The 25,273-nt window shown below is 47.1% G+C and overlaps 1 protein-coding gene, 1 long non-coding RNA gene and 2 other non-coding genes across 7 annotated transcripts in view; 2 read left to right on the top strand and 2 right to left on the bottom strand.

Moving 5' to 3' along the window:
* Nucleotides 1-12,465, bottom strand: part of GPD2 (glycerol-3-phosphate dehydrogenase 2) — a 62,385-nt gene extending 49,920 nt beyond the window's left edge. For 2 of the 4 annotated variants that reach the window (XR_012629545.1, XM_074873888.1), the window contains exon 1: nucleotides 12,083-12,464. The gene's annotated coding sequence lies outside the window, so the exon portion shown is untranslated. Of the gene's footprint in view, nucleotides 1-7,642; nucleotides 7,714-12,082 lie in introns of all 4 variants that reach the window. The other 2 variants (XM_074873889.1, XM_074873890.1) reach the window with 2 other exon arrangements.
* A 178-nt stretch (nucleotides 12,466-12,643) lies between these two features.
* On the top strand, nucleotides 12,644-18,243 carry LOC141945528 (uncharacterized). Its single transcript, XR_012629544.1, has 3 exons — nucleotides 12,644-13,329; nucleotides 15,624-15,736; nucleotides 17,901-18,243. It is a non-coding gene; the product is annotated as an uncharacterized LOC141945528 (long non-coding RNA).
* Nucleotides 18,244-19,589: 1,346 nt separating this feature from the next.
* On the top strand, nucleotides 19,590-19,660 carry TRNAG-GCC (transfer RNA glycine (anticodon GCC)). Its single transcript has one exon. It is a non-coding gene; the product is annotated as a tRNA-Gly (tRNA).
* Nucleotides 19,661-19,896: 236 nt separating this feature from the next.
* On the bottom strand, nucleotides 19,897-19,968 carry TRNAA-CGC (transfer RNA alanine (anticodon CGC)). The gene has a single exon. It is a non-coding gene; the product is annotated as a tRNA-Ala (tRNA).
* Between the last annotated feature and the right edge of the window lie 5,305 nt (nucleotides 19,969-25,273).

Genomic DNA, 25,273 nt, shown 5'->3' with positions numbered 1-25,273 from the left:
AGAGGCAAGCCAGAGTGCTCTGGTATTTGCTGTGAAAGCTGAACGACAGAAGAGTATTTATAAGTAGATATGTACACGCACCCCCCATTTAAACTCTAAGCACTCGTGTACGTGACAAGTGCTTACAACGCTGTGGCAAAAGCCAAAGAAGAACACCCTGTCGTCAGCCAGATGGCCACCAAATCCTCACCACAACAGAACAGCTGATCTGCTTGACAAGATCACCTTCAGCTACCCTCCCATCCCATTTCTACAATCACATTTCCTTAACGACACTCCATCTTGCTTTCCAGCCTGGAACAACAATCCCTGTGCTCACTGTACACCAGCAAAGCTTGTCCTACCCGGGAACGGTGGAGAAGCGACTCGTTGCTGGTCAGGGGGCAGGTCCTTCAGCGAGAGGCACCAGCAGAGGCAGTGCACAAGATCAAGTGGCTTGAAGTAAGTGCTGAACTTTATCATCTAGCTACAGAGGGTTTAAAACTAGCCCTATGTGGGTCAGGCAAATTCTTAAAAGACCCAGTGTTCGGATACTGAATGAAAAATTTGCATGGAACTGACCTGAATCTTAAGCAGGCACAACCTAATCCATCTCCCCAGGACCGCGGCGGCTCGCATCGCATTCGAAACAACACACATCAAGTCCGAAGGACTCCCGTCAGCGCCCCAAGCCCTCCGGCTCTCAAGACATCTTTGTCCCAGCCCCAGGTTCCCCCAGCACTCCCCACACAAGAGATTTCGCACCGTTAAGGCTTACAGCAGAAGCAGGCAACGTGTACAAGCCCGTGCCAACACCGGAACACCAGCGGACTCACAACGCGGCGGGAGTGGCCCCGGGCCAGGAGCAAGGGGCCGCAGGGCTGGGCCGGGGGAGGCCCCAGTAGCCTCACCCACAGCCTGGTTTGGGGCCTCGGCCCTCGCCCTGGCCCAGCACCTTGTAAATACCGTTAAACACGAAATGCTGTATGTCACGTTACGTCCGTACCTATTTCATCCTTCTTCTCCCATCAGTCCTTCCAGCGAGCATAACTGTTCTTTTTCCTTAATGCACCAAACGTGTTTAAGACACAAGCCAAACAAGGAAGCTTCAATTTTAAGCCAGTAGAGATGTTAACTTCATTCCCTGTGCACTTTGCTTGCAGCACGCTCAGCGTGGGGGGAAATCCCACTAACATTTGAGGTACAGATGTTGTATGTCTGCACTATATGCAAGTGGTTATTGTACAGAAGGTCATGACTCACAGCTTCCCCCAAGTCTTTCTGAAGAGCAGCGTGTATGCTCTTAAAGATTCCCGCCATAACAACCCTTCTTGGTGCTTACGTAGAATATCCCATTTTCCATTTACTTCATACTTCGGTCTCAAAAAAGACCAACTTCATGTTTCCTTTATACCATGACAGGGAGGAATAAAAGGGAAAGGCAACTTCCCACAGCCAGGGAGTTTCTGAAAGGGAAGTTACTGTGGAGGCCTGGCCTCAAAAGCTACTGCACCTCCACGGAAACAGGGAGTGAGTGTCAAGTCAGGGGTCCGGGACCTTGCTGCCAGGAACAGCAAGCAGCTGCACGACCACCAGCAAGCACACGGCCTGCAGAGTCCCTCTGCCGTTGCTCTGGCTCAAGCCTCGCACGACAGGACTGGAGCAATCTGAGAAACGTCCTATCGCAGGAGCAGGGTGCCTCAGAATCAGACCCTATCCTGTAGGTTTATCCTCCCCCCCCCAAAGCCAAATAAAGAGTAAAACCTAACCATCAGCTAAACCCCACCACCTAAAATCTGTTAAGACAACCTTTTGTATTATCGCTTCTAGATACCTGAAAATGCCTACAGATACTCATGCGGTTGTAAGACAATGTGAAATTCAGTACTGCACAAGAATTAAAACAGCAGCTGGGAAACTTGCACTGCCGTCACCACACTCATTGCCTCCTGCAAAATAAAAGAACTATGACAATGAACATCAGCTCACATACCGTCTAGAGCCACGCGAAGCATATGGCAGTGGTGAATACACACACATCACCCAAGCACTCCGCGTACTACACGCTTCTGCCATCAGGTTTCTTCAAGTCCCTAGAATAATAACTCATCTTTCAGACAGCAAACTGGTGGCAGACTTGAAGTAGTTTCACACACCTTACGCATCAGCAAAGTAAGAGTATGAAACCCTTGCAAGTGCCTGTTCTGGGAACACAATATGCTCTAGAATCCATGGGAGTTTAAAAAGAACAAATTAGCATCTTCCACCAAGCCGGCTTGCACGTCTGCAGAGATACTGGCTTTCAAGAAAACAAATGAAGTGTATTCTCTCAATGTCGCACCAAGTTCAGTGAGGAAGGGTGACGGCTGAAGCACAAATCCTGGCTTATCCCTGTTCAGCTAAACTCTCCACAAGTTCATTAACTACGAGCAAACTAATTGAGAGCCCCAGCTCAGCAGCTGGTGTCCGATGGCAAGCGCAGGCCAACAGGCTCCCAGCCCAGTGCTGAGCACCCACACCTTCCCCTGTGCAATGAGGCACCCCCCACCCAGGGTAAGCCCAGCCCACGGCGGGGCAGGCTGCAGAACCAGTGCAAGGGAGAGCACAGCCCACGCTGAGCCTTGCTCCTTGTCCCCCAGCCTTCTTAGGCCTTTTCCAAGACTTCTCTTTGAAGAGCAGGTACACACCTACCAGAGTCAGAGCAGCACAAGGTGTACAAACCGCTGACTAAAACCCTCAGGGATCATCGCCTACACCAGGTTACTTTAAAAATCCAGTTTCCCAGACAGCTTTGGAAGTAATTTATTTTGTTTTTTAAAACAAGGCAATCACAGTCTTAGGACTGCATGTTCTACTGGGCCTCTTTAACAAGCCCATTATCAATACTTCTAAAAAAAAAACCCCAAGCCCCCAAGTTTTTAAAACTGAAGAAATAACGCAGCTATTTGACCTCTTTATAGGTTTTACTTGACCTAGTTACAGGTTAAAAACCCCTTACTGCATCAGCCTAAATCCAAAGTTTCTCTCACGGTGAATCACACTAGAAATATCATTGCATATATGAAGAAAAAAAGCACCAATTCCCCCAAAGCTGTGTAGCAGATTTCTAAGTTGTTTGTACAACAATGCTGCACAAACTTAGGAAAGTAATTAGGAGAAATAAACTCAACACTCACCACAATTCTGAATTACATGGATAGCCTGATGCTATTTTTCAGTAGTCTGAAATATCTATTCTTCTGATAACTTTTTTGTTAAAAAAAACCCCGTAAAACAGAATATGGTCACATAGGGAATAAAAGCTGTACTGGGCGAGTGCTGGGAAATAAGATAATGACTAATATTACACCTGCTCTTCATGTTCAGAGAGCTGTGTCTCCTCCGTTTCCATCTCCCATCAGGCCTCTGCAAATAGCCAGCCCAGAGCCCAGGTCTCTGCTTCCAAGCACCATCTCCTCCGCGCTTCCCGGCAGGGACAGCAACCTGCCGCGCTGACACACCTTCCCCGAGCCCCCACCCCACTGCTGTGCTCCCGCGAGCCGAGAGGCGACGATTTGCTCCGGATGCCGTGGGTTCTTGTTCATTAACTAGGATAAACACTACTTCTTCCGGATAAGAGAATTCGTTTAAACAAACAAACAGCAAAACCAACAAAAGCCCCCATGCTCCCACAATGCTTACTTTGATCCAGAAAGCTTTGAAGCATCTGTCACCGGCTCTAACACAATACTAGAGAGGCAAGCAAACAGCTTTTATTTAACAGTTGCCTATACAAAATCTCTATTAGGAACCCAACAAACTCGGCTGCCAACTGCACGCAGTAAATATTCCTTCATATGTATAAATAAAGGACAGCCAAGCTCCAGAAGTCAAACGATTATCAAAATCAAATGAAAGTTCAACTCAAAACTGGTTTCTTGAAAGTTTTGGATCAGATACAAAAATTTTTAGAATGGTGCCTATTTGTCTTTTGGCATACTAACGTTTTCCACCTTCAAATTTCTACCAGTGAAACTTTAAGAACCCAGCGCAAGCAAGGCAATGCCCGCAGAGATCCGCAGCACCCGAGAGCGCCGATGCCCAACCAGGGGCGGTCAGAGCAGGGAGAGCAGAGGCAGCCGCTGCCCGCTCCCACCGCCTCCTGCACGCGGAGTCAGACACAGTCAGGTACCAGTAAGGAGGGGAGGAGAGATCTGAGAGCACCCACATCCCAGGCTGGAAGCCGCAGGGGTACAGAAGCTGCTTCAGAAGCAGCGAAGGCAATAACCTGGGAGGAGGATCAGGCTGGAAAGCCACGTGGGTTCAGGATCACTCCCGCAGTGGGACCTCACACCGGTCTTGCTGGGCATACAGCTGTCCTAACCGCACCGAAATGAAGTTAGAGATGTCACAGAGGACGATGTTGCCGCTTTCATTATACCAGATAACATAAAAACCATAAAGAAACCTGCAGGCTCAGTGCCCTCCATACAGGAGGGATTTCGAGCCTCAGGGGTCAGCTGTCGGTGAGGGGCTACCCTCTGCTTGCCCGACAGCCGGGTACGTGAGTCATTAGCTCTACTCAGAGCCGATAGCCAGATTACGTGCAATTCTCTGGAGAAAGGAACACTCCCGGGAGACCAGCTGCTCAAATTGCCACATAAATCTTGCTCGCCATCAGTAAGAGAACCTTATTCAGGGACCGAAAGGAAAATGCAGCTTAACATAAGCCACTCCAGCGCAAAGCTAGACAGGCATTGAAACCTACAGATGGTGCTTTTACACCTAGAACATCTCCATTTCATCCCCGGAACCCGCAAGCCCACATCTGCGAGGTATGAGGAGATGTATTTGGATTAGGCTGAATTGAGCTCGGAGCATTAGCCAGTTCCACGGGCAGACAGAGCCCCAGACAAACAGACCCAGTATATATGTGCCAGGCTGCCGTGTGCCGTGCCGAGGCTCTGCCCCGGACCCCTCAGTGGGGCCTGACTAGGGCATATTCCATCTTCTCCTGGCCCAAACGCTCCTTTCCGACAGGAATTGCATCCCGTGCGGGAAATGGCATGCACTGAGGTCTCCTCTGGGCAGGAGGACGGCTTAAACACTACCAAAGAGAAATTAGAGGCTCTCTGAACATACACTTGGGGTTTTTTTCCTCCAGTTCTGTCCCAGAACAGCTGCTAAAGGCTACTGTCAGCACCAAGCAGGATAAACCAGAGCACAGAAGATGAAAGGGGAAAGAATGCAGCCCGCATAGTTACGACAGGGGTTGTACACAGAGCGCTATGGACACAGGGAAGGGCCTACACTTAAAAACCCCTCATCTTTTCCAAGTAGGTAATAAAACCTGACTCTCTTCCAAGCTGAGATCAATGGCTTGTGATGGAAACAGAATTTTATTTTAATGAAAATTATAATAGCAGACAGCACAAGAAGCAATGCAGTCAGAAATAAGTCATCCTTCCATAACACAAATATCTTGAGTCACCTTGAAAAATGGCTCACACGGTGCTTTAATGCTGTAAGCGCCATCTGACACTGTAAACCTGCACGTTAAGCCTTACCCTTAAACTGCAGCCTTTCGACCCAGGCCCTTGAGGCCAGGGTGGGCTGAAGTCCCCGGCCAGCTCTAGGACAAGGAGCCCTTGGCTGGCACGGGAGGAGCCGGCGGCACAGCACGGGATCTGGCCAAGGGGTTAACTAAGGGGAACACTTCCCAGTGTAAGGACATCAGCTCAAACTTCTAGCTATTAAACAATTCCTGGTAAGAAGAAGTAGGCTTTACACTTGAAAGGAAACACAAAGGGGAAGGAATTAAAAAAAGAAAGAGCTAGTCTACCTGAAACAGAAACTAACGTGAAAGACTTCTTGGGACAAGTTCATGCTTTCAGTTTCCAGAAGTTAAAAAAGTTAATCCAAGCTGTCATGGCAGCGGGGGCCGCTCCCTCCTGCGGTGCATTTCTTTGCCAGCAATTAGGAGCAGCGCTCATGTTGAAGTAAACAACCACACAACAGTCACTTCCGTAGGAAGCTCCCGCTCCAGAGCCCAGGCTGGTGGCTGGCCACCCTGCCTCGGCGAGGTGTGTGGCTGAACCTGACGAGCTAACAGACCCTGGACCTCCTGCACCAAGGGCAAGGGCTCTGCCTCAGCAATTAATACACTTCTGAAACACAGGATTCTTCTGCTACACTGTCAGCCCACCATTTAAGAACCAAAAAGCATACGAAACGCAACTCACATCCTGTTTTTTCAAGAAGTGATTTCAACACCCGTCTTCAGTAGCTGCTTCTGAATAGCATGCCCCACACGACAAACATCAGCCACCCTCCGTTCTCCTTGGCCGATATAAATCCTAGGAGTGACTTGCCTTCCTTCCTTCCTTCCCGTAACGCTCAGCCCAGGTAGCTGCAAGACTGTTGGCTGGATCTTACTCTGAGTTGCGTAACCCACTCCCACCCGAGGAGGCCAGGTGACTGAAAAGGAAACGTGGCAGACGCTGGCATTTCTGTACTCAAGTACTTTCTAATTATCAAGGTATCAGGCTGGGTCTAAGCATCGTGTGGCCAAAGTTGAGGGAAAGAATGAGAGGAATGAGGGAAGAGGGAGGGAAGGAGAACGGTGGAAAATTCAGACGCAGAACCGTGAGTTAGAGATCAAAGAAAGATGACTACTTTAGCAAAAGTGAGGAGACAGATGGATACAAACTGTAGAGCTTAGCAATAGGAGTGTGTGACGCCCTGTGTGCTGCCATCAGACATGGTGTATGAGACGCAAAACCTGTTAAATTAAGAGAAGAAATCCAATCTGTTATGTTGTATATCTGTGTGCATTACGAGGCCATTACCATGGAATCTGGGTGCTTCACATTCCATTTTAAACGAACACATCTAATAAAGTGAGTCACTCAATGGAAGACTTAAAAATAGAAAACTTATAATCATCACCACTACAGTTTGCATAACTTGCCACTGGCACAGTAGCACTGTCTAATTCAATCCTTCTCATTCTTCCCAAAAGTTTCTCAGGTAAGTTTTGGACGATGAAAGCCCCAGACCAATGTTCCTCCAGGCGGAGGTAAGTCTTGTGCTGCCTCTGCTTCCCCAAACAGCTGAAGGCGCTCTCCTCAGCTCCCTCTAATTCAGCTTTTGATCCTTCTTACAAGACTAAAAAGGTGGCCACTGTGACGGCGCACAGAACAGCAGTGAGACAGGCCACAGTCAGGGTTCTTACTGTGGGTAGCTGAAGCATTTAAAGCTGTACGCATCCTGAGAGCATGTTACTGGCAGTTTGCAGGGTGTGTCAATGCAGGAAGTGGCCAAATAACAAGAAAAAGGGGATGTAATCAGAAAATAATCCCATCAGCACCCCCCCCTTAACAAGATCATCTACCAGCTCTTTCTTGTTTGCTTTCTAAAAGACTGAGGTGGTCAACACTACAGTACATCGGCTGTCAGACCATACTGAGTAAGCATCTCAAAGGCAAGTGATTAAAGCTCAAGCCAAGCAGGACTGAAGATGCTTCCCCTGCAGCACTCCCAACCATCACCGTGCATCTCCCTCCTTGGCCGATACGGGTCTGATCTCCTGGGCCTCCCTGCGCTCCTCGTCACCTAATCAGCAGCCACAGCAAGCAGCAGAACAAAGCAGCACGTGTGAAGGGCAACCAACGCTGTAACCGACCTCACCAGCAGAGCTCTGGGCCACTGACTCACGCACTCATGACTTCCACGTGCCATTACTGAAAGCCGTACCTGGAATGAAGCCATGTGTCAAGAAAGAGCTCCAGTGGGTACGAGACACAGCCGACACATCCCGGCAGAGTCCACCCTCCAGATCCTCTCCTAAAGCCTCCCATGGCTACTTCAGGTTCTTAAACACAAGTTACGGCACTTAAATTAATTACCCAAGAACTACCTCACCAACCAAGCACAGAAACATAACCCGCAATATCTAGACAGCTCACCGGGTTACAAGTCCCCTTCAGCCATGGACCACACCACAAATTTGTAAGTTCCTGTACAGAGAACTTAAACCCCCAAAGCCCCGCAGGCCACCCCGCACCAACAAGTGGAAGCAAAGCAGTCGTTTACCGTACAGGGAAAATCCTTCCCACGCTCCAGTACAGGCAACTAGCTCAGCTATCAGGCCCAAAAGTAGTTGCAGCGCTTGTCGTGCACAAAAATAAAGGAAAAACAAAGCAAAAAATAGGCGTACTATCCTCATTCCTTCTTTTGGTCCCTGCTGCTTCAAACTACTTGATTTGCTTTCTGTACCCGGGTCCCAGGATCTCCCCACCCAGCATTAGGTGATATCCCAGCTGCTTGAAGCTGTATCCTACAAGGAACGAACTTTTTTGGCTTCTCTTTCCACTCTTTGTATTTTTAACCTAACCACTTCTTTTTCTTCTGGTTCATCACCCTCCTACAGAAAAAATGCCTTACAGATAATGAGGGGAAAAGTTGGATTTGTAAATGTTTCTTGGGATTTCAGATAGTAATAGCCTTGCCAGAGAAAGCAGTATGTCTCAGACTGAGGCAATACTCACAGACAACGATGGCTCTGATCCCAAGCACTGTACCCAGGAACTAACAGCAATACAGAGAAACACTGAGATCATGAGTATTTTGAGCTTTCCCACCATACAAACATCATAATATATTTATGAAGTTTTATGATAAAAGTATTTAAATTCCCTCCTGTCCTACTGAAACATTACTTCAGAATCTGCCATTCAAGGAGTGGGAAACCTACTCTCTGGCCTCATTACTGACTAAATGTACGGAGGATGATTTCCATACTTTTTTGTTCTTGTGCCAACATTGTCTTTAGCTTAAATAGTTCAAACAGTCCTTCTTGCTCTCTGTATTAGTGGGGGTTAATATCAGCCATAAACCCCACCACACACACAATACAAACTCGTGAATACAATAAACCAATTACTGTAATTAGAAAGAGATGTCCTTGTTAGATACAGTTATTTTATAGTTGTTCACCCTTTTTTCTGATATTCATCATTCCCCTCATAGTCAATGCAGGTGTGTGATTAGACAGTCTACCAACTCAGCTTGATCCTAATACCGCACTATATCCACAATTTTCTTTCCTCCCACCCCAAACACTAAAGGAGAAAGGGTTAGAAAGTAAGGTGTTTTGCTTATTACAAGACTGGACACAGACCTGCATATACAAACAGGCACCTGCTCGAAAAATAACTACAAATGAGGTGATTACTTAGGTGTGTCGAGGAAGTAGCCTAGTTTAGATACCGGGGTAAAGATTGAGACCTGATAGCACATGCAAATTGAATGCCAGGGGAGGGGCATGCATTCAATATCATTTTGAAATCAGAATCAACACTTGGTTTGAGAAACACTGTGCCAAGTGAAAACAGCACTGTCCAAGACTTTGCACCCAGCCAGCAGAGAAACGACAATCTGGGCTCCATCAGCATTAACTCAGGGCAGGTTCATTTGGAAACCCCTCTGAGACAGAGCTCCATGTTCGCTTGGGAACCGGGCTCAGAGAGAGTTATTTAGGGATACAGGCTGTTTCTAAAAGCAATACTGTGATACTGTAGAAGAGTTTTGATTACAAATTGTATGTTCATTACCTAATAAAAATTGTTCTCTAAAGTAACGCTTTTTGGAAAAAATGGGCTACATCTACGTTAGCAAGAGCTGTGGCACAGCTGCAGGGGACCCCTAAAGCAAAACGGCTCTTGCTGAGAACGTGGTCCTGGTGCTCCGCACCGGCTGCTCACAAGTAGCTCCAGTCTGGACCCACCATCACCCATGAAGCAGTCGAAGCGCACGAGTCCTTCCTTCTCCAAAGGGGGATCTTCCCACTTTTGCCCCAACCGCTTCAGAATTCTTTTTCCCAGCCTCCAATTTTTATTTCGTGTTCATTTCCCTTTTCACCCAGCTTTCTGCTGGTCTCCCACAGCCCCTCCCGAGTGCACCCACCGAGGAAGGGGACAGGCACGTGCCCAGATATCCACCCTTCTGGAGGCAGAGCTGGAGGCTCACACCCACCAGCTCCCCTCGGCGGCACACCCACAGCAATAAAGCTAATCCCTGGAAAAATGCAGGCTCAAACTACAACCAGAAGGCCAACCGATATACAGATTAACTAAATTATACAGCTAGACTATCAGGCCTCTGGTTTGGGTGCAGCATAGGCCCACATATTTCAGAAAAGGTAAAATAATTCTGTAAGTCCTGTTTGCCAGCGTGTAAACAAGCAGTATGATAAAAGTAAGCCATTGCTTAACAGAGCTACTTGCAAATGCAAACCCTTGTTTTGAAACCATCGAGATATTTACATGTGAAAGTAGAAAGTAACAATTGCAAACTGACTGTGGAAAAAGCATATTCCTGTTAAATATTTGCTCAAGCTTGCAGAGACTTGTGTGAAGACAAAGTTGGTAGCAGAAAGGAACCTGTATGAGCTTTCCTTTGGAAAACTGCTTTGCATTAATGGCCTTTGAACCTACCACATCCATCCAGCTTTCCAAATTTCTCTTAGTGACAGATTACCTGGTAGAAATGGGTCTCTAGAGAAAATATCACATTATGTAATAAAGGCTAGATCACAAAGTTACCATTACCGTGCTCCTGTGCATGCATACATGTGCACACACATAATTAAGCAAAATGAAGAGTATATCCATATATACACAAAGTAAGACTATAAATTAGAGGTAAGGTGTGTGTATAATTTTTCACGCATGTGCGTGCCTACTCAAAACTTTCATCCAAAGTTAGACGAAATAAAACTGGTAAATGTCTAACATTAACAATATTCTGCTTATTGCTATTACAGAAGAGCCAATACTGGAATTTGCCTTAGCTATCAGCACTTAAAGACCCGGAAATATCAGATTGAGCCTTTACAAGCTCATCATCAGCCGCTGCTCACCATTAAACATTTCTGAGGAACCGTACCTACGAATAAGTAAGACAAGTTCTGATGAACGGCAATTAAAAATACACCACGCTCCTAACAGCTGAGTCTCCAAGCTCGCTTCCTATCCATGGTCAGAAGATTATCTTACGAAGAGAGTTCAGAGTCTTCAGGCCAACGTCAGTGTAATTAGGGCAGCAAAGAGACACTGGGGAGGGTGGCAAGGAGCGGGGCAGAGAAGTGCAACTACTTCAGGGTGGAGAAGGGAGAGTCCCCTCTTCCTAGCAGCGGGTGGAGGGGAACTCGCTTTCAGTGCGCTTTTACTACCGGTTTGCAGTAAACAGTAGGCTCAGTTCAACAGGTAGTAAATCTGGCTGTTTTAAACTCAAGGTCTTCACACAAACATACACGTGCATTTATATCTTTTCCTGTAGTAATGGGCTTACAAACATTTACTGAAGTGATTGGGTAGAAGAGCTAAGAACTCACAAAAGTTTAGGACTTACTTGTTACCCTGACACACTCTCACCCAGAAATGGTCCCAGGAGTAAGTTCAGTGCAAGTGAGGAGTAACCGCTCCTATTTTCCAAAGTTCAGTGTAACTACAGCTGTGCTATTCTTTGCCCAGAACTCACTTTTTTTTTTTTTAATAATAGGATATGCTGTATTCTACCAGCTCTATCTGAGAAAGAAAACACAGTTAAAGAGTTCTGCAGACCCCCTATTTGTGACATATGGATGCCTACACATGTGCCAACAGCTACCCATGACCAGAGACACCAGGGCTGTGTCTGAGGGCCACTCTCGGGGTGCTCAGCCCCGGCGCAGGGTGACAACGCGCAAACAGGACAGCTGCCTACTTCCAGAAAACAGCCACACGCTCAATTTTCTGGGCGTTCTTTCCAGCCAAAAGTTTAAATAAAACAGGGGGGAGCAGGCTGGGAGCCCTCGGTAGCGCGAGCTCCTGCTGTACTTCGCAAAAGTAAGACCTGGCGAAGGAGAGGGACGGCCACGACGCGTTGGTGACCAATTCCTAACAAAGGCAACTCCAGAGCGTACCCCGGGGTCACAACCCCCGTGCCCGGGACGCGGCACACACCGGACCCGCCCTGGCCGGGCCAGCGCCCGGAGCCGCCCCGGCAAAGCCCCCCCGCGGGGACGGCTCCCGCCCCGCTCCCCGCCGCTCCCGGCCCCCCACCAGCACCCGAAGCCACTTACAGCCGGAGCCCCGAGAGGGCCCGCGTCCCTCTCCGCGCTGCTCGCCGGCCGGCGGGACGAGAAGCCGGGGGAGGGCCGTGGCCGGCTGCCCGCCCGCCCGCCTCCTCCTCCGGCCGCGGCACGCCTCACCTCGCCGCCGGCGGCTCACCAGCCGCCTCCCCGCTCCGCCTTAACCCCCGGCGGCGCCTCCCCGCCCTGCCCGCCGCCCCCCCCCGCCGTCAGGCCGCGGCCGGGCCTAGCGGCAGCGCGGTTCCCCCTCAGGAGGGGAGGCGCGGGCTAGGCCGCACCGCCAGGGCCTGCTCCCGCGCCGCCGCGCCCCGGGCTAGAGTGAGGGGCGTCGCGGCCCATGGCGGCCCCTCCTCCGGCGAGGGCTGCGGGGGCGGCGGAGCCAGCCCCCACGCGTCGGCCGAAGGCCCTCGCCGGCCGCGGGAGCGGCTCCTTTGGACGCTGCCGTTGTGGTTTCTGGGGGTTGTTCACCCTCGCCTTTGAACTGGGAAGTGGTATTTGATTGAACTGATCACCTTCGCTTCTTGAGGACTTCGGGGGGTGGCTCACTTTTAGGTCACAGAGAGGTTTTTTCCTCACAAATCCATTCATATATATTATATTAATGCCTATTTGTCTACTGCAGATCCTTCTCTGCTTGCCCAGCGCACTGCAGTAGAGGGAAAGACCTCTCCAACACATCTCTTCATCTGTAACAGAGCCTTAATACTCACCACCTGGGCTAGCAGGAGGTGTCCCTGCCCACAGCAGCAGGGTTGGAACTAGATGAGCTTTAAGGTCCCTTCCAACCCAAACCAGTCTGTGATAACCTGGCTGATTCAAGTCCTAGACCAGAAAAGTGCTAAATCTCTGAGGATCCGCCTTTGAAAAAAAATATGCAGTGCATAGATGTCTAGAAATTCACATCTCTTTTTCAGTTGTCATCTCCAGTATGCCATGAAGCCGGTTGAGAACAACATCTCAGTGGCTTGACACATCTGCCAGCTCTCTACTTCAACTGAAACTTCTCATGAAACCCCCCTGGGCTCCTGATTTCTACCGGACTTGCCAGAAGCACAATTCAGCAGTTAATCCAGGTTTTCATAGAAGCCAGACTTCCCACCCACAGCCAGGCTGCACAACTACCCCTCTGGGGCACAGCTAACAGAGCCCACCCCAGGGTGGCACTCCAACTGTCACAGAGAGGAAACACAGCACAAGTGCTGGGTAGGGTGAATCTCACTTCAGTTTTGCAGCACAAGGTATGTTGGCTTGTTTTTCTCTGTTGAGGGCTTCCTGAATTGAAAGCTTTCCAATTCTTTACCTCTCCAAAATAGCAGATTTCCAGTCTTGAACTTCCACAGGCACTTGCTGGGTAAGGCAGTGAGTTGCTGACTGGGTGATACCTTTCACATTTTGTGTATCCTTATTCTTTCCGTCCTGTGATACCAAGTGACAAGACCTGGGAGAGCTGCTGCTAAGAGTTATGGTTTCTAATGGTCCTCTTTGTTTCTCATCCTGGTTCCCACGCTCCAGGCTCCTAGCTGACAAACAGAGCTATGTTTTTTGGGGAATCATCTAGAGATTCCTGCCTGTTGCTTCTTTTGCAGTGAGAAAGCCAGATGCACATGAGTAATAGGCCAGGACCTTCCTCCCCCTCCAAAACTCATGCTGAACTTTCAGCTGTACTTTTCCCTGCAACTTTACAGTTTTAGTGCACTGCAGCTGTGGTCCCAGAGGTGTTTGGGATCTCCTTTTCCGTGCTGGTCCGTGGTTCCCTGCTTTCCAGGCATACAGAGATCAGCTGTGTCTCTAACGGTGCTTCTTGGCTGTCTCCCAGAAACTGCTTTTATTGCTGTTCTTCTGGGCTCACTGCTTAGTCAACAGGCTTTACAGGCAGCATGAGACGTGTTTTCTACCAGGCACAGAAAAACAACCTGCTGCTGCCGTGAAGGATGGGGCACATCTCCCTCCCACAGTGTCCTTCAGGCACGCTCCAGTCCCCCATCAGCCAGCTAAATGTCAGCAACAGGTCCCATCTGAGGAGCCCGCAGGAACCTAATCCCTCCCTCTTGGGTCAGATATAACCAGACGAGCTAAATTGGAAGCTGCAATAATAACGCATGGCTATCAGCTCTCTAGGTGGCATTTCAAGTTAGTAAACAACTGCAAGGGTTGGATTTCAGAAGTTTTGCAAAGTAAGTGATCTTCAGGCCACCGATGCTGGAAGCAGTTTTTATCCCAGACACATTAGAAGACATGGTAGTGCTCTTAAAAGGAAATAAGATCTCAAGTGGCAGCAGGAATTGGTATGCTCTATAGATATGCAGGCTTAGAATCCATGGGAACACCTCAGCTGAACAGAAAGAATGGAAAATGAAAGGAAAACCACCCAGAAGTGGATTAATCATTTTTTGGGGGTATGGTTTTGTGGGGTTTTTTGGAGAGAGAGAGAGAGAAAGGAAGAAGACTAATTGGGCTAGGAAAAAAAAAAAATTATTTAAATGCAAATTGTGGTAAATAATTTCAGCATGATCCAACACATGCAAGTTCTAGATGTGAATACCTACCTAATATATATAACATATGATGTCTAAATATGTGTACTAACATGACACTAAGTGTTGTTGTTTTGTCTGTCTCTTAACAAATACTCAAAGCATCATCATAAATTTGTTAGAACTGGGAAAATATCCTGTCCTTCTACCTCTGAAGGCTGTTGTCTGCCCAGATGTGGCTGCGTTGTCAGTATCAATTTAGGATCATTTTTGATTGATTCAAAACAAAGCAGTGTAAGTGTAAAATGTATATCCCTCCAGTTTCCAAGCGAACATATTCTGCACCCCAGCACTTCTAGATTTCATAAACTATTCCAAACCAGCCAAATCTTAAAGGGGTTGGGAAGTGAGAGCACTATACTAGTCTTCTCATAAACGGAAATCTGAGAATGAGTGAAAACTTTTACAAGGGTCACATTTACCTAGCAATCCCCCTTTCCAGGAGAGATTCTCCACCTGCTCACAGTGCAGCTACCGACAAACGAGGGGTGGGCTGTTCCTTCCTCCCTTGATTAGGCATCTTTTCAACTACAGCTGTCTTTTTATCTTAGTTCCTTTTCAGCTGTGTTTTTATCTTAGTTACTGGTTGGTAAAGACTGGTCTTCCTCAGTTTGAATAATGAAAGATTTTTACAAGGTTAAGCAAAAAAATGAGATGCCTTAAAGTATCACAAAATTAATCCCTCTTGAGTCTGTTTTTTATTTAATGTCTAGATGAAAATATTACCTCCTAAGTCTCCATGCGTGTGGCTTGGGCCCTGGGACACCTGCCAAGACAAGAATTTTAGATGCCCAAAATCATGTGCTCAGCAGGTGTAAATTGTGTTCGGGGAGAGTTCACCTTTTGTCCTTAACCCCAGAGGCAGTTTCTCTTCATTAGCAAGGGAAGATGGAGAAAAAGATTATCATCGTTTCCTGACTGCATGCCAGAGTTATGTATCATAAGAAGAAAATCTGTTCATACGTTCACAAATATGTTTTCTCCTAATCTGTCTTCAGGAAAATGTCTTTGTGAGGAGCAAGGGGTAATAATAATCACAGAAGAGTTGAAATGAAGTGACAGAAACAGAAGCAGAATTTCTCTACCGAGATTTTTTCAAGCAGGATCCACGGTAGGTCCTCCCACTGGAAAATAAAAGTACTTAGTCATGGCTAGGATTAAACATTTAAAAGTGTTCCCATCTCTGGCTGCTGGTATCAGGTGTCATTCGGAAATACAATTGTGTTGCTTCATATCAGATACTCAGTTTACCAGCCAAACCAGGCTGTATTGCCAGTGTTGAAACACTTTCCCCCTACACCACAACAGATAAAAACATCCACGGTGTTTGTGTGTGTGTGTCTGAAAAGAGAAAGTGGCTCATTTTTCTGTTAAAACTGAAGTAATATGTTACTATCATAATTATGTCTTACTGTTTGCTGTTATATAAAGATAACATATCAGGGCTGAGTCACAGAAACAAATGCAAAAATTGCAATTTTAAAAGAATAAGGTCACAGGTCACATTATTTGTTGCAGAACAAACACAATCATCAACTGGCCTCTCCCTGCAATGGTAGCACAGGCAGCTTAACTATGGGAGAGCCAGGCGATGGAAAGAAGCGATGTTGAATATCCATATTTTTCTGGGGCAAACAGCTGAGCTAGGTCTGATAGAGAACATGAATTTCAGTGGTAGAGAGGGAGAAAAGAAAGACAGCATGTTAGAAAGCAAGACTGCTTGGACTATCTAAGTGTACTTATTTTCAGTTGTTTGAAGATTTTTGTTGTGGCAGGAAATATGAAAAAAATCTTCTAAATTTATTTTCTCTTTACGTGTGCCAGAGAGGGAGAAATTATAGTCAGAAAATGCAATGGAAAAGGCCTTCTGGAATTTCTGCTGTATTATTTTTTTTCCTCTCAGACAATGACTGGCCAAAATCAGCCCCAGTGAATATACACATCTGATTTTTACCCCAATATTTTCTCCATTTGATTGATTAGGAAAAATCTTAGAAAACCTGTTCAAATCACTTGGAAAGCCCTAGCCCAATATTCTGGTACATAGTGAAGAAATACAGGCTTGGAGTCCTTCTCCTCTTCCAGTGTCCGTCTCACTAGCATTGCTTGCCTGATGGCTTTTGTCTGTGACCATCTGAATAGCATCTGGGGCAAACATTTTTGGGGTGTCCACAGGTTTGTAAGGAACTTATGAAGATCTCTAGTGACATAATCAATAGCTGTACTGGGAAAAGTTATTTTAAATAACTACATAGATTGTTGTCAATTTGGGCTTGGTGACCTTTTGTAATCCAGAATGGTTCTGTTGAAAACAAAGGGATGTAGGAAAATCCGCAAGTTTCCACTTTGCTGATGTCTGAAACAAATCAAAATTACTGGATGTAAAGGATGTCCCTCGGTGTCTGAAGCCTGTGGATCAGCTGTCACGCCCTGGCTGCCTCTTAGCACTGTTTCTGACCACGCCAGCCATCCTGCAGCTTCCCCAGAATTCACCATTATACCTTTTCATCTACAGAAATACTTTTCCCTGCAGATTTAAATAATTAATTGGGACGTGCCTAGTGGGTCTTGAGATAAACTTAAAAGAGGCAGCAGATATGTGTGACCAAGTGACCTTTTGCTGTCCTGCTCGTCCCTGCGCTCTCACTGTGCTCAAAGGGACGCTGTCAAAATTGCTAGGCCTTAAAACTTTAACCTGTACTGACAAGTTGTTCTACATTATAAGTCTTACCTAAAAGATTACCACGACTGTTTTGTTTGTTTTGTTTCAACAATCTTTGCTGAAGGCTCCACAATACGTATTCATTTGTCCTTTTGGGGAGGTGGATATTTTTAAATGCCCAGCTTATTCCGTGACCTGTTAAAATCAAGTTGATGTGCCTGTACTCCACTCAGGGGAGGACTTGCCAGCGATGGTACAAATTTTCTGTGCTCTGGAAGCAGAGACAAGAGCACGCTTTGGAAGCCTTTACTGAAGAGGCTTTCGGGAGCCATTTTGAAAGGCCTGCAGTTATCCTTCTCTGTTTTGGGGGCCAGTAGGAAGTCTTGACTAGGCTTTCCTGGTAATATTAAGTATTGGGTGTGTGCTAGTTAAGCATGAGAAACTAATGAGCAGACAGTTGGTTCTTACCAAGAGGGATGCTATATTTCAGGTCTGAAATACCCCTTGGGTATTATTTCTAAGAAGAACGCCATTTAATACAGCTGCCCGTGAAGAGGTGACTTAGAGCAAATAGTACAGGTACATTTGGAGCATCACACTTTCTCTCTTTCAGATACCAGTACAAGGATTGACGTGACACCAGTTTGAAAGCGGGTGGCTGCGCAGCCGCGTGCCACGGGAACACCTGTCCCTCCCAGCTAGGGAGGAGGGATGAACGATACCCACTTACCCCAGCCCAGGTAAGCCACACCTGCCGTTTTAAGCTTGATTTGAGCTGTTTCACCACTGCCTATCAATCCCTACCTCCGTTGACCCCCCATCCCCACCACACTGCCTGAACTTGGGGCGTTTGAGGCTGCAGGTGCCCCTGTACTGCAGCGTCCTTCCCAGCGGTACAGAGCAGTCACAGCAGCACCTGGAGCTCCTGGGCTCTGCTCTGCAGCAGGAAGACGCTGTGTCAAGCCTTAGCCAGAAGCTAAAGGTCACCCAGAATGGAAAAAAAATGTATTTGTCCCCTTCTGGGGGATAAAAAGGCCTAAGAAAATCCTCTTCCTTCTTCCTGTAACAAGTTTTGCCTTCCTTGCTTCTGGTGAAGGTCTATGGCATCTCCTTAGCTGCCTGAAAGACCTTTGAACTGAACCGAAGGGGATGATGCTCTGAGTTGTGACAAGATAATCCCTCTCACCCATTTATCAGATATTGGATAGAAATGTAAAAAAGTACATTTTAAGCAGTCTCTCTAGAAGAAGTTCCCTAGATGCTATAACCTTGTTCTATGAAGTTGGATTCTTGATGCCATTCAAGCCATCTACTGAGCTTCTAAAATTCTGTATGTTTTATGGATGACAGCTGGAGACACATTTATTTTTATGAAGTATTTGTACTTCAGTTTTGGTTAGGACAGTAATTTCACAGAATGGTCCTGTACACAGGGCCACACACAGTACATACCCTTCTGCACTGAGGTTTTGCAGGGAGCATCCTGTGTTAACATCCAGGTGTTAACATCAGTTCACATGGGAAATTGGGACGTTATCTGTAGCGTCCAAGTACTGTTCGCTGAAGAAGAAAACACCTGCGTACTCCCTTCCAGGAGACGGTTGGTGGTAGCTGTTCATCCCGCCCGCAGTGCAGCAGCTCTTCCTCTCCTACACTCATCTTCATGTTCTCCCGGTGTGAAACACTTGATGTTGCTTTTCCTTGAACCCTTCGGCTCATGCGTGGCCGTTCTTGGGAGCGTGTCCAAGACAAACTGAATGTCAAGGCTGTACACAATTTATATTAGAATGTGGCATCATTACACCACGGTGCAAGCAACGGCGTTGTATTGATCTCTCCTCACTACACACACTTACGTTGTACTGAAATGTCAGGATCCACAGCACCACATCAACTGACAAAACAGACGTCAATTTGGACGTTGTACCCTGATAATTCCTTTATTAGTGGATCATGTGAGCCTCTAAGCCCTTAAGTGGTGGCCTCCTCTGGCAAAGTCCTTCCAGTACTGGAAAGGAACAAAAATACACCTTTTGTGCTTTGGTCTGAAAGCTTTTCAATGTAGAGTATGATGGGTGTATTATACAATTTTCTAGGGGTTTTTTTAATCCTTTAGAGGAAAAATGTATACAGACATTGCTAACTTTGTAAAATTTTTTTGTTTGTTTTTCCTGGAAATAACGGCTCAAAAGTACTGGCTGTGAACGCAGAATTCAAAAAAAAATTGAGAAAGATAAAATAAAAACCGAGGCATTGGGTTTGGTCCTGGAGGGAGCAGCCGGGAATATCCGTTGCCGAGCGTGCATTGGTGGTTCAGTGGTAGAATTCTCGCCTGCCACGCGGGAGGCCCGGGTTCGATTCCCGGCCAATGCAGATTCTTTTTCCCGGGGGGCCAGCCCGGGGTCCCCCAGTTTCCTTTTTCCTTCTCCCCGCGGGGTTCCCGCAGCGGAAAGAAGCGGCGCCCGGGGCTGGGGGGAGAAGCCACGTCGTGCCGGCGGCCTCAGCGCGCTGCTGGCGGCGTCTGTCCCCGCGGTTAAACCGGCGGCCGCGCCGGGAGGGGACGAAAAGATTTAAAAAAAATAAAAAAGCGGAAAAAAAAAAAAAGCCGCTGGAGATGCCGGGGATTGAACCCGGGACCTCACACATGCGAAGCGCGCGCTCTACCACTGAGCTACATCCCCGGCTGCTAAAGTTTCGCGCCGGGCGCTATCAGAGGGCGGCCTGGGCCCAAGGCCGCGCTGGGTCGTGCTTAAGGCTGGACCCAAGGGCCGGGCCGGGCCCAAGGACAGGTGCTGGTGCCGCCCGCCGCCCCCCCCCCCCCTAGAACGCCTTCCGGCGCTTCAGGCGCGGCCGCGGGCCGGAGCCCTCAACTCCGCCGTCCCGGCGCCGCCTTGGCCCGTGATCCCGCCCAGAGCTGAGCCCGGGGGCGGCCCAAGCCCCCGGCTGCGGCGGAGGGGGAGTGTCAACAGGAGAAGCCCTTCCCCTCCCCGCAGCCCGCTTTTTAAAGGCCGCTTCTCTTCATTTCAGAACGGCCCCGGACTCCCCCTCGGAGCCTGATGCCCAGACCCCGCCGGGGCATCCCCACCGGTTTCACCGCGGCCCGGCGGCAAGAGCCCCAAGGACCGGCCTAAACCGCCGTCTTCTTCCACACGCTGCCTTTAATCTCGGATTTTCCTGGCAAATTGAAGCTCCTAAATTGTCAAGTAAGAGATGACTTATCATGACACGTACCTCTTCCAGAGTATTTTTGCTATCTAAACCTGGACTTGGCAGGTTTAGAGCCCTGATACTAAAAGAACCGAGCCAGGTTCTTTCGGTGGTGTATTCCCAGTAAAATCAGTTTTAGTGGGAACTACCTGGTCCCACTCTCCGTTCAGGTGTATTTTCAGAATCTAAGCGCCATCTCCATGATAGCTGCTATTCTCCCCTCGATATGCATCTGTACTACAGCATGTAATGCTATAGTGCCTTTCATTTATACTCTTACACGTGTAGCAGCCACACCCGTTCTGCAGAGCCTGAGATGAGGAGCACCCTTGGGCACCGAGCGCGGTCCCTCCAGTGCCCCCATTTTGACATCTGTAACCTCAGCGACTCAGGTTTTTCTATCCTGTCAGGAAGCAGCGTTTAACAGCTTGGCTTTCTTCAAAACAGACTTTAAGCAGCAGCTTTCTGGGAGTTACTGAATTCGATTTTCATAATTAACAGGACATAGAAACTATCGGACGTGTCTGTTAAAGCACTGAATAGCAGTGGCTCCTAAAACAAGGCTGAGCCCAGGGTGCAGAGCAGGTTAATACCAACCGCTGCAATAAAAACAAAAAGCAATTTAAAACCTTCTCTTCAGGTTTTTCTCCTTTTGTTTACCTTTCTGTAGACTTCAGAATAGTAGAAAATGAATAATACAGATATTACTATGCCTTTATGGATTTCTCAGCCTTGATGGACAGTCAGTCCAATTGTGAAACTTCCTGCTCGGGCGGCGGATCAAGGCACAGCACGTTGAAGCTGCTGAGAAGAGCAGCTACCGATCCAAAGCATATCAACAAGTATTTAATTACTATCCCTGTGGAACCAATACAAGAGCTTATGTGCTGCCTATATTAAAGTGAAACAGCGCTTCTATTGCAGCTGGATCTAAATATCTTCTAGACCGTCACCTACCAAATACAGAATAAATTGAATTATTCAGGCAAGACTCCACATGTGGATGCTACGGGAGAAAATAAGATGCCTTACACTGAGCTGTAAAGTAAAACAAAATAACCCGTAGATGGCTATAAATGGCCTTGGTGGTAAGCCCAAGCCTACCAGAACTGCGTGTTCTTAAAACTCCGGGAGGCGGTGATGGAAAGCAGTCGCTGCTGTGGGAGCGGGGCAGCTCCCAGCGCCGCTCACGCACATCTCGTGGTCCTTCCGAGCGCGGCCCACAGCGCCGGTCCTACCCAGATGTCTGGAGGCAGCCCCTGGTTCCAGGAAACACTTTGTCATCTTGGGCCGAGCAGTTTTTAATGCTGCTGGATGCCACGGCACAAGCTCGACATTCAGCTTTCTCAACAGCTCTCTCAGAGGACTACATTCACCTCTTTGTGTTTGGGTTTCTCTGCTGACATCAGGGAAAAACAATGTCACTCTGTTATCTGGCAGCTCCTCCACATTCCTTGGTGGGATTAACTCATTCCTGGGACCTCGCAAACCCTCCGCGGGTTTCGGAAGGCCTTCCTTCTCCCTGGGGATGGGGTTTTCATTGAATCCGCTCGAGTTTTTGCATTTTTCATCGATTCCCATTAGATGCATGCTTAAATTCACTCTATTTTCCACAGCAATTTTTCTCCAAGCTGATGGATTTCTGTAGCCCAGCCTGAAAAGAGTTCAGTTTCAAAGTTACCTGCTGGGCGGGCTGCTAAGAGGGATCACAGGGGAACTCTGCAGAGACAGATGGGCATTTCTGCCTGCGTTTCTGGTACAGCTTCCTATCACCGAACTTGTTCCCAGGATTAAAGGCTTGCACTCAAAATTCTGTCTTAAAATACACTCTCACATTCGATAAAATACAGCAGCAAAGTGTAGCAGCATAAAACAAACATCAGGAGAGTGTTCATTCGGCCATACGCCGTCATTGCCTTGGGCAGCCGCACACCTGCCTGGCCTGCACCCTGGCTGGTCTTGACCAAGTTTGCAAGTGTCCAGTGAGTCAGTGCAGAATAGTCACAAATCCCTTACATTATTTAGACTATATTTAGCATTCCTATCCTCCTCCAAAAAACATTCCTGCCAGAGATCAGGAAAACTGTACAGTGACAAATTTCAGAGATTATGAACAACACACTCACTACTTACTTACGGCACTTACTGAGTTTTTATCTACTGCCACTCATTGGGGAATACAGTGCTCAGAATGACCTTTAGGAAGTTCTGCACATACATTGGGCTGAGTTCGAATGAAGTTGCAATCTTAAATCCTCTGACTTAAGGGATGAAGTTACAATCTTAAATTCCTCCTGTACTTTTAGTCCTTTGATTTTTATTGAATTAACGCCCTTGTATGTGGCAAAATGGAGGAATAAAGCAAGGAAGTTCCCAGTCATGCAAGGTGTACTCGAAGTCTAAGTGTTTAGCTGGTTTTTGCTGTTCCCGGTGAGAACATCACAAGAACATCCCAACAGTACCGGTTACAAATCAGCCCATAGTAAAGAATTATGAAAGTTAGAGTTAAAAAAGGAGATAAAAAGGCAGAAAACAGGATTAAAGTACTGAACAGGGAGATTCATTAAGGTTGCAGACAGATAAGTAAATTATAGCCCTGCAGAAGTTATTTGACTGGCAAATTAATTACACAATATTACAATGGTTTTCTCAGCCAAATTTAGCCCTCAGGAAGCAGGTGGGAGTCTGCATGACTTAATAAAAGGAGCCTCGACTGGTCTTCAGCTTAATCAGAGATGAAAATTAACATTTCAGGATTTGAGGCAAATAGGAGCCTTTTGTAAAGCCCAGAAAGATGGAGTCTAGCACAATTATACAGGTTTACACAGATAATAAAGCTGAAATGTCCAGACAGTGGCCTGCTCCTGCCTTCCTCACAGGCCTTTGATTTACAGACCTCCCCCTGAAGCCAAGGTTGGCGCTGATTTGGAAACCGACACGGCAGTCTCATTAGGACACACCATTCCACAGGACACTTTAAATTTCTTCAGAGAAAGCCCAACTAAAATATTTTGCAAAATATTTTACCCCAGCCCTGCAAAAGTAATTATATTATTTCTTAAAGCGCTGACTTATTCTCTGAACCTTATTCCACATTTGCAGTCCTCACTCTGTCCCCAGAATGCAGAAACATAATATGTAAGAAATACTCTTTTTCCCAGTTTGCTTGCTAAGTGTCACATTTTAAAGGAAGAGATGATGAGCTCTCTCTTGGAACAAATGTTTTTGTTGTGCCTGTAAAAGTTTTGGAACCATATATACCCCAACTGGAACACATCACCTTCTGGTGGTGTCACACGATGTGCTCATTAGCCCAGTCTGGACCACAATATCGTTACAAATATTAAGTAAGATCTTTTCTGATTGCATGAAATGACACAATAAGAAGGCTAGGCTCGTAGTCATCACCTTAAATCAAACATAACTCTTACTTCAATTTACTACAGAGCATTTCAGCTTCCAGTGCTCCATTTTCTCAGGGGGAAGTCTCTTGCTTTTCTGTTCTTCATGTTCTTCAGGTTACATCTGGAATCCAAAACATAAATGTTTTTCCAGACAAAAGGAAGATGTAAATCTCTCAGAAATAAATAGTTTTGAGACATTACAGGATGAGGTGTGTAGCCCGTTAAGCTTAGGATAAAAATGTGTACAACCAAACGGACCGGGAGATGTGGCCTCATATTGACAAGTGCTTTTTTGTGCTTAATAATGATTTTTCATTGTTGCGAATTACAACAGCCAACAATTCCTTCTGTGCATAGTGCTGAAAGGTTGGATTTCTGCACGGACAAAACCAGTTCAACTGAGTGAGGATTTTCTGTCCCACACCCGTCTGGTCTCTTCTTTCCTCCTGCAAGCCGGAGGCAAGCAGCCTCAAGTGTGGCTGAAGTGCCATCAAACTCTTGTTTGTCCTTGGCAATTCGGAGACCTTCCCTTGCACGGGCCTTAACGTTGTGCCATTAGCAGTTAAGTGAGCACGGTTTGCTTTCCACCAAACTCTATGCCAAACCTGGAGCTAAATAAGTGGATTAGGAGCAGGAGAGTGGCCTGTGCCCCCCCTCTCTGTGCAAGGGGAACCCCGGGTGGGAGACCAGGTCACCCCAAATGTGCAGCTGCCAAATCGTTCTGCCGTCCCTGTTCGTTTTAAAAAAAAATAACGAGGGAGCATGACTGTTAGCCTTCTTCATCCCCAAAAGTGCCCCCCACCACGTCACGGTTCCGGGGCTGCCGTGGAGAGAGTGGCTCAGGGGATGCACGGCCCCCTCCGAGAAACATGGGTCAGCCGTCTCCTGTGAGAAGCATAGCCTTTTCATTGCTTTTACCAGCACAGGCTGCGTTTCTAAAGTTTTTGAGAACCATTATTCCCTTTGCCTCCTCTGCAAATCAGGGCCCTGCTAGACTCAGCATGCTCTCCCTCACAAATCATGAATATTCTCATCCAAACCCATCTTTTTCCACTTTCCTGAACCATGGGGGAAAGCAGACTTCTTCACCCAGGCTCACAGAGAACAAAAACCAAAATAAGGGCTGCTACTAATAGCTCCTGCAAAAAGTACAATTGGATTTATTTTTTGTTACTAGGCTACTTTTGAGCTGATAGGAAACTGGAAGATTTAAATTTTCTCTCATTTCAGTAATATTATAATTACTGAATTAGAAAACTAATGAATTCTGTAATTATTATATATTTTTTCATTATATAAAAATATCAGAATAACTGCTTTATTCCACTGCACTAGTGCGAGTAGATGAGCACAAAAACAGTCTTAGAACAACGTC

The sequence above is a fragment of the Strix uralensis genome, chromosome 6 (genome assembly GCF_047716275.1).
Source record: "Strix uralensis isolate ZFMK-TIS-50842 chromosome 6, bStrUra1, whole genome shotgun sequence".
In the NCBI taxonomy this organism is placed as follows: Eukaryota; Metazoa; Chordata; class Aves; order Strigiformes; family Strigidae; genus Strix; species Strix uralensis.
The sequence above is the reverse complement of the archived record's forward strand: the minus strand, read 5'-3'. Positions and strand labels throughout refer to the sequence as shown.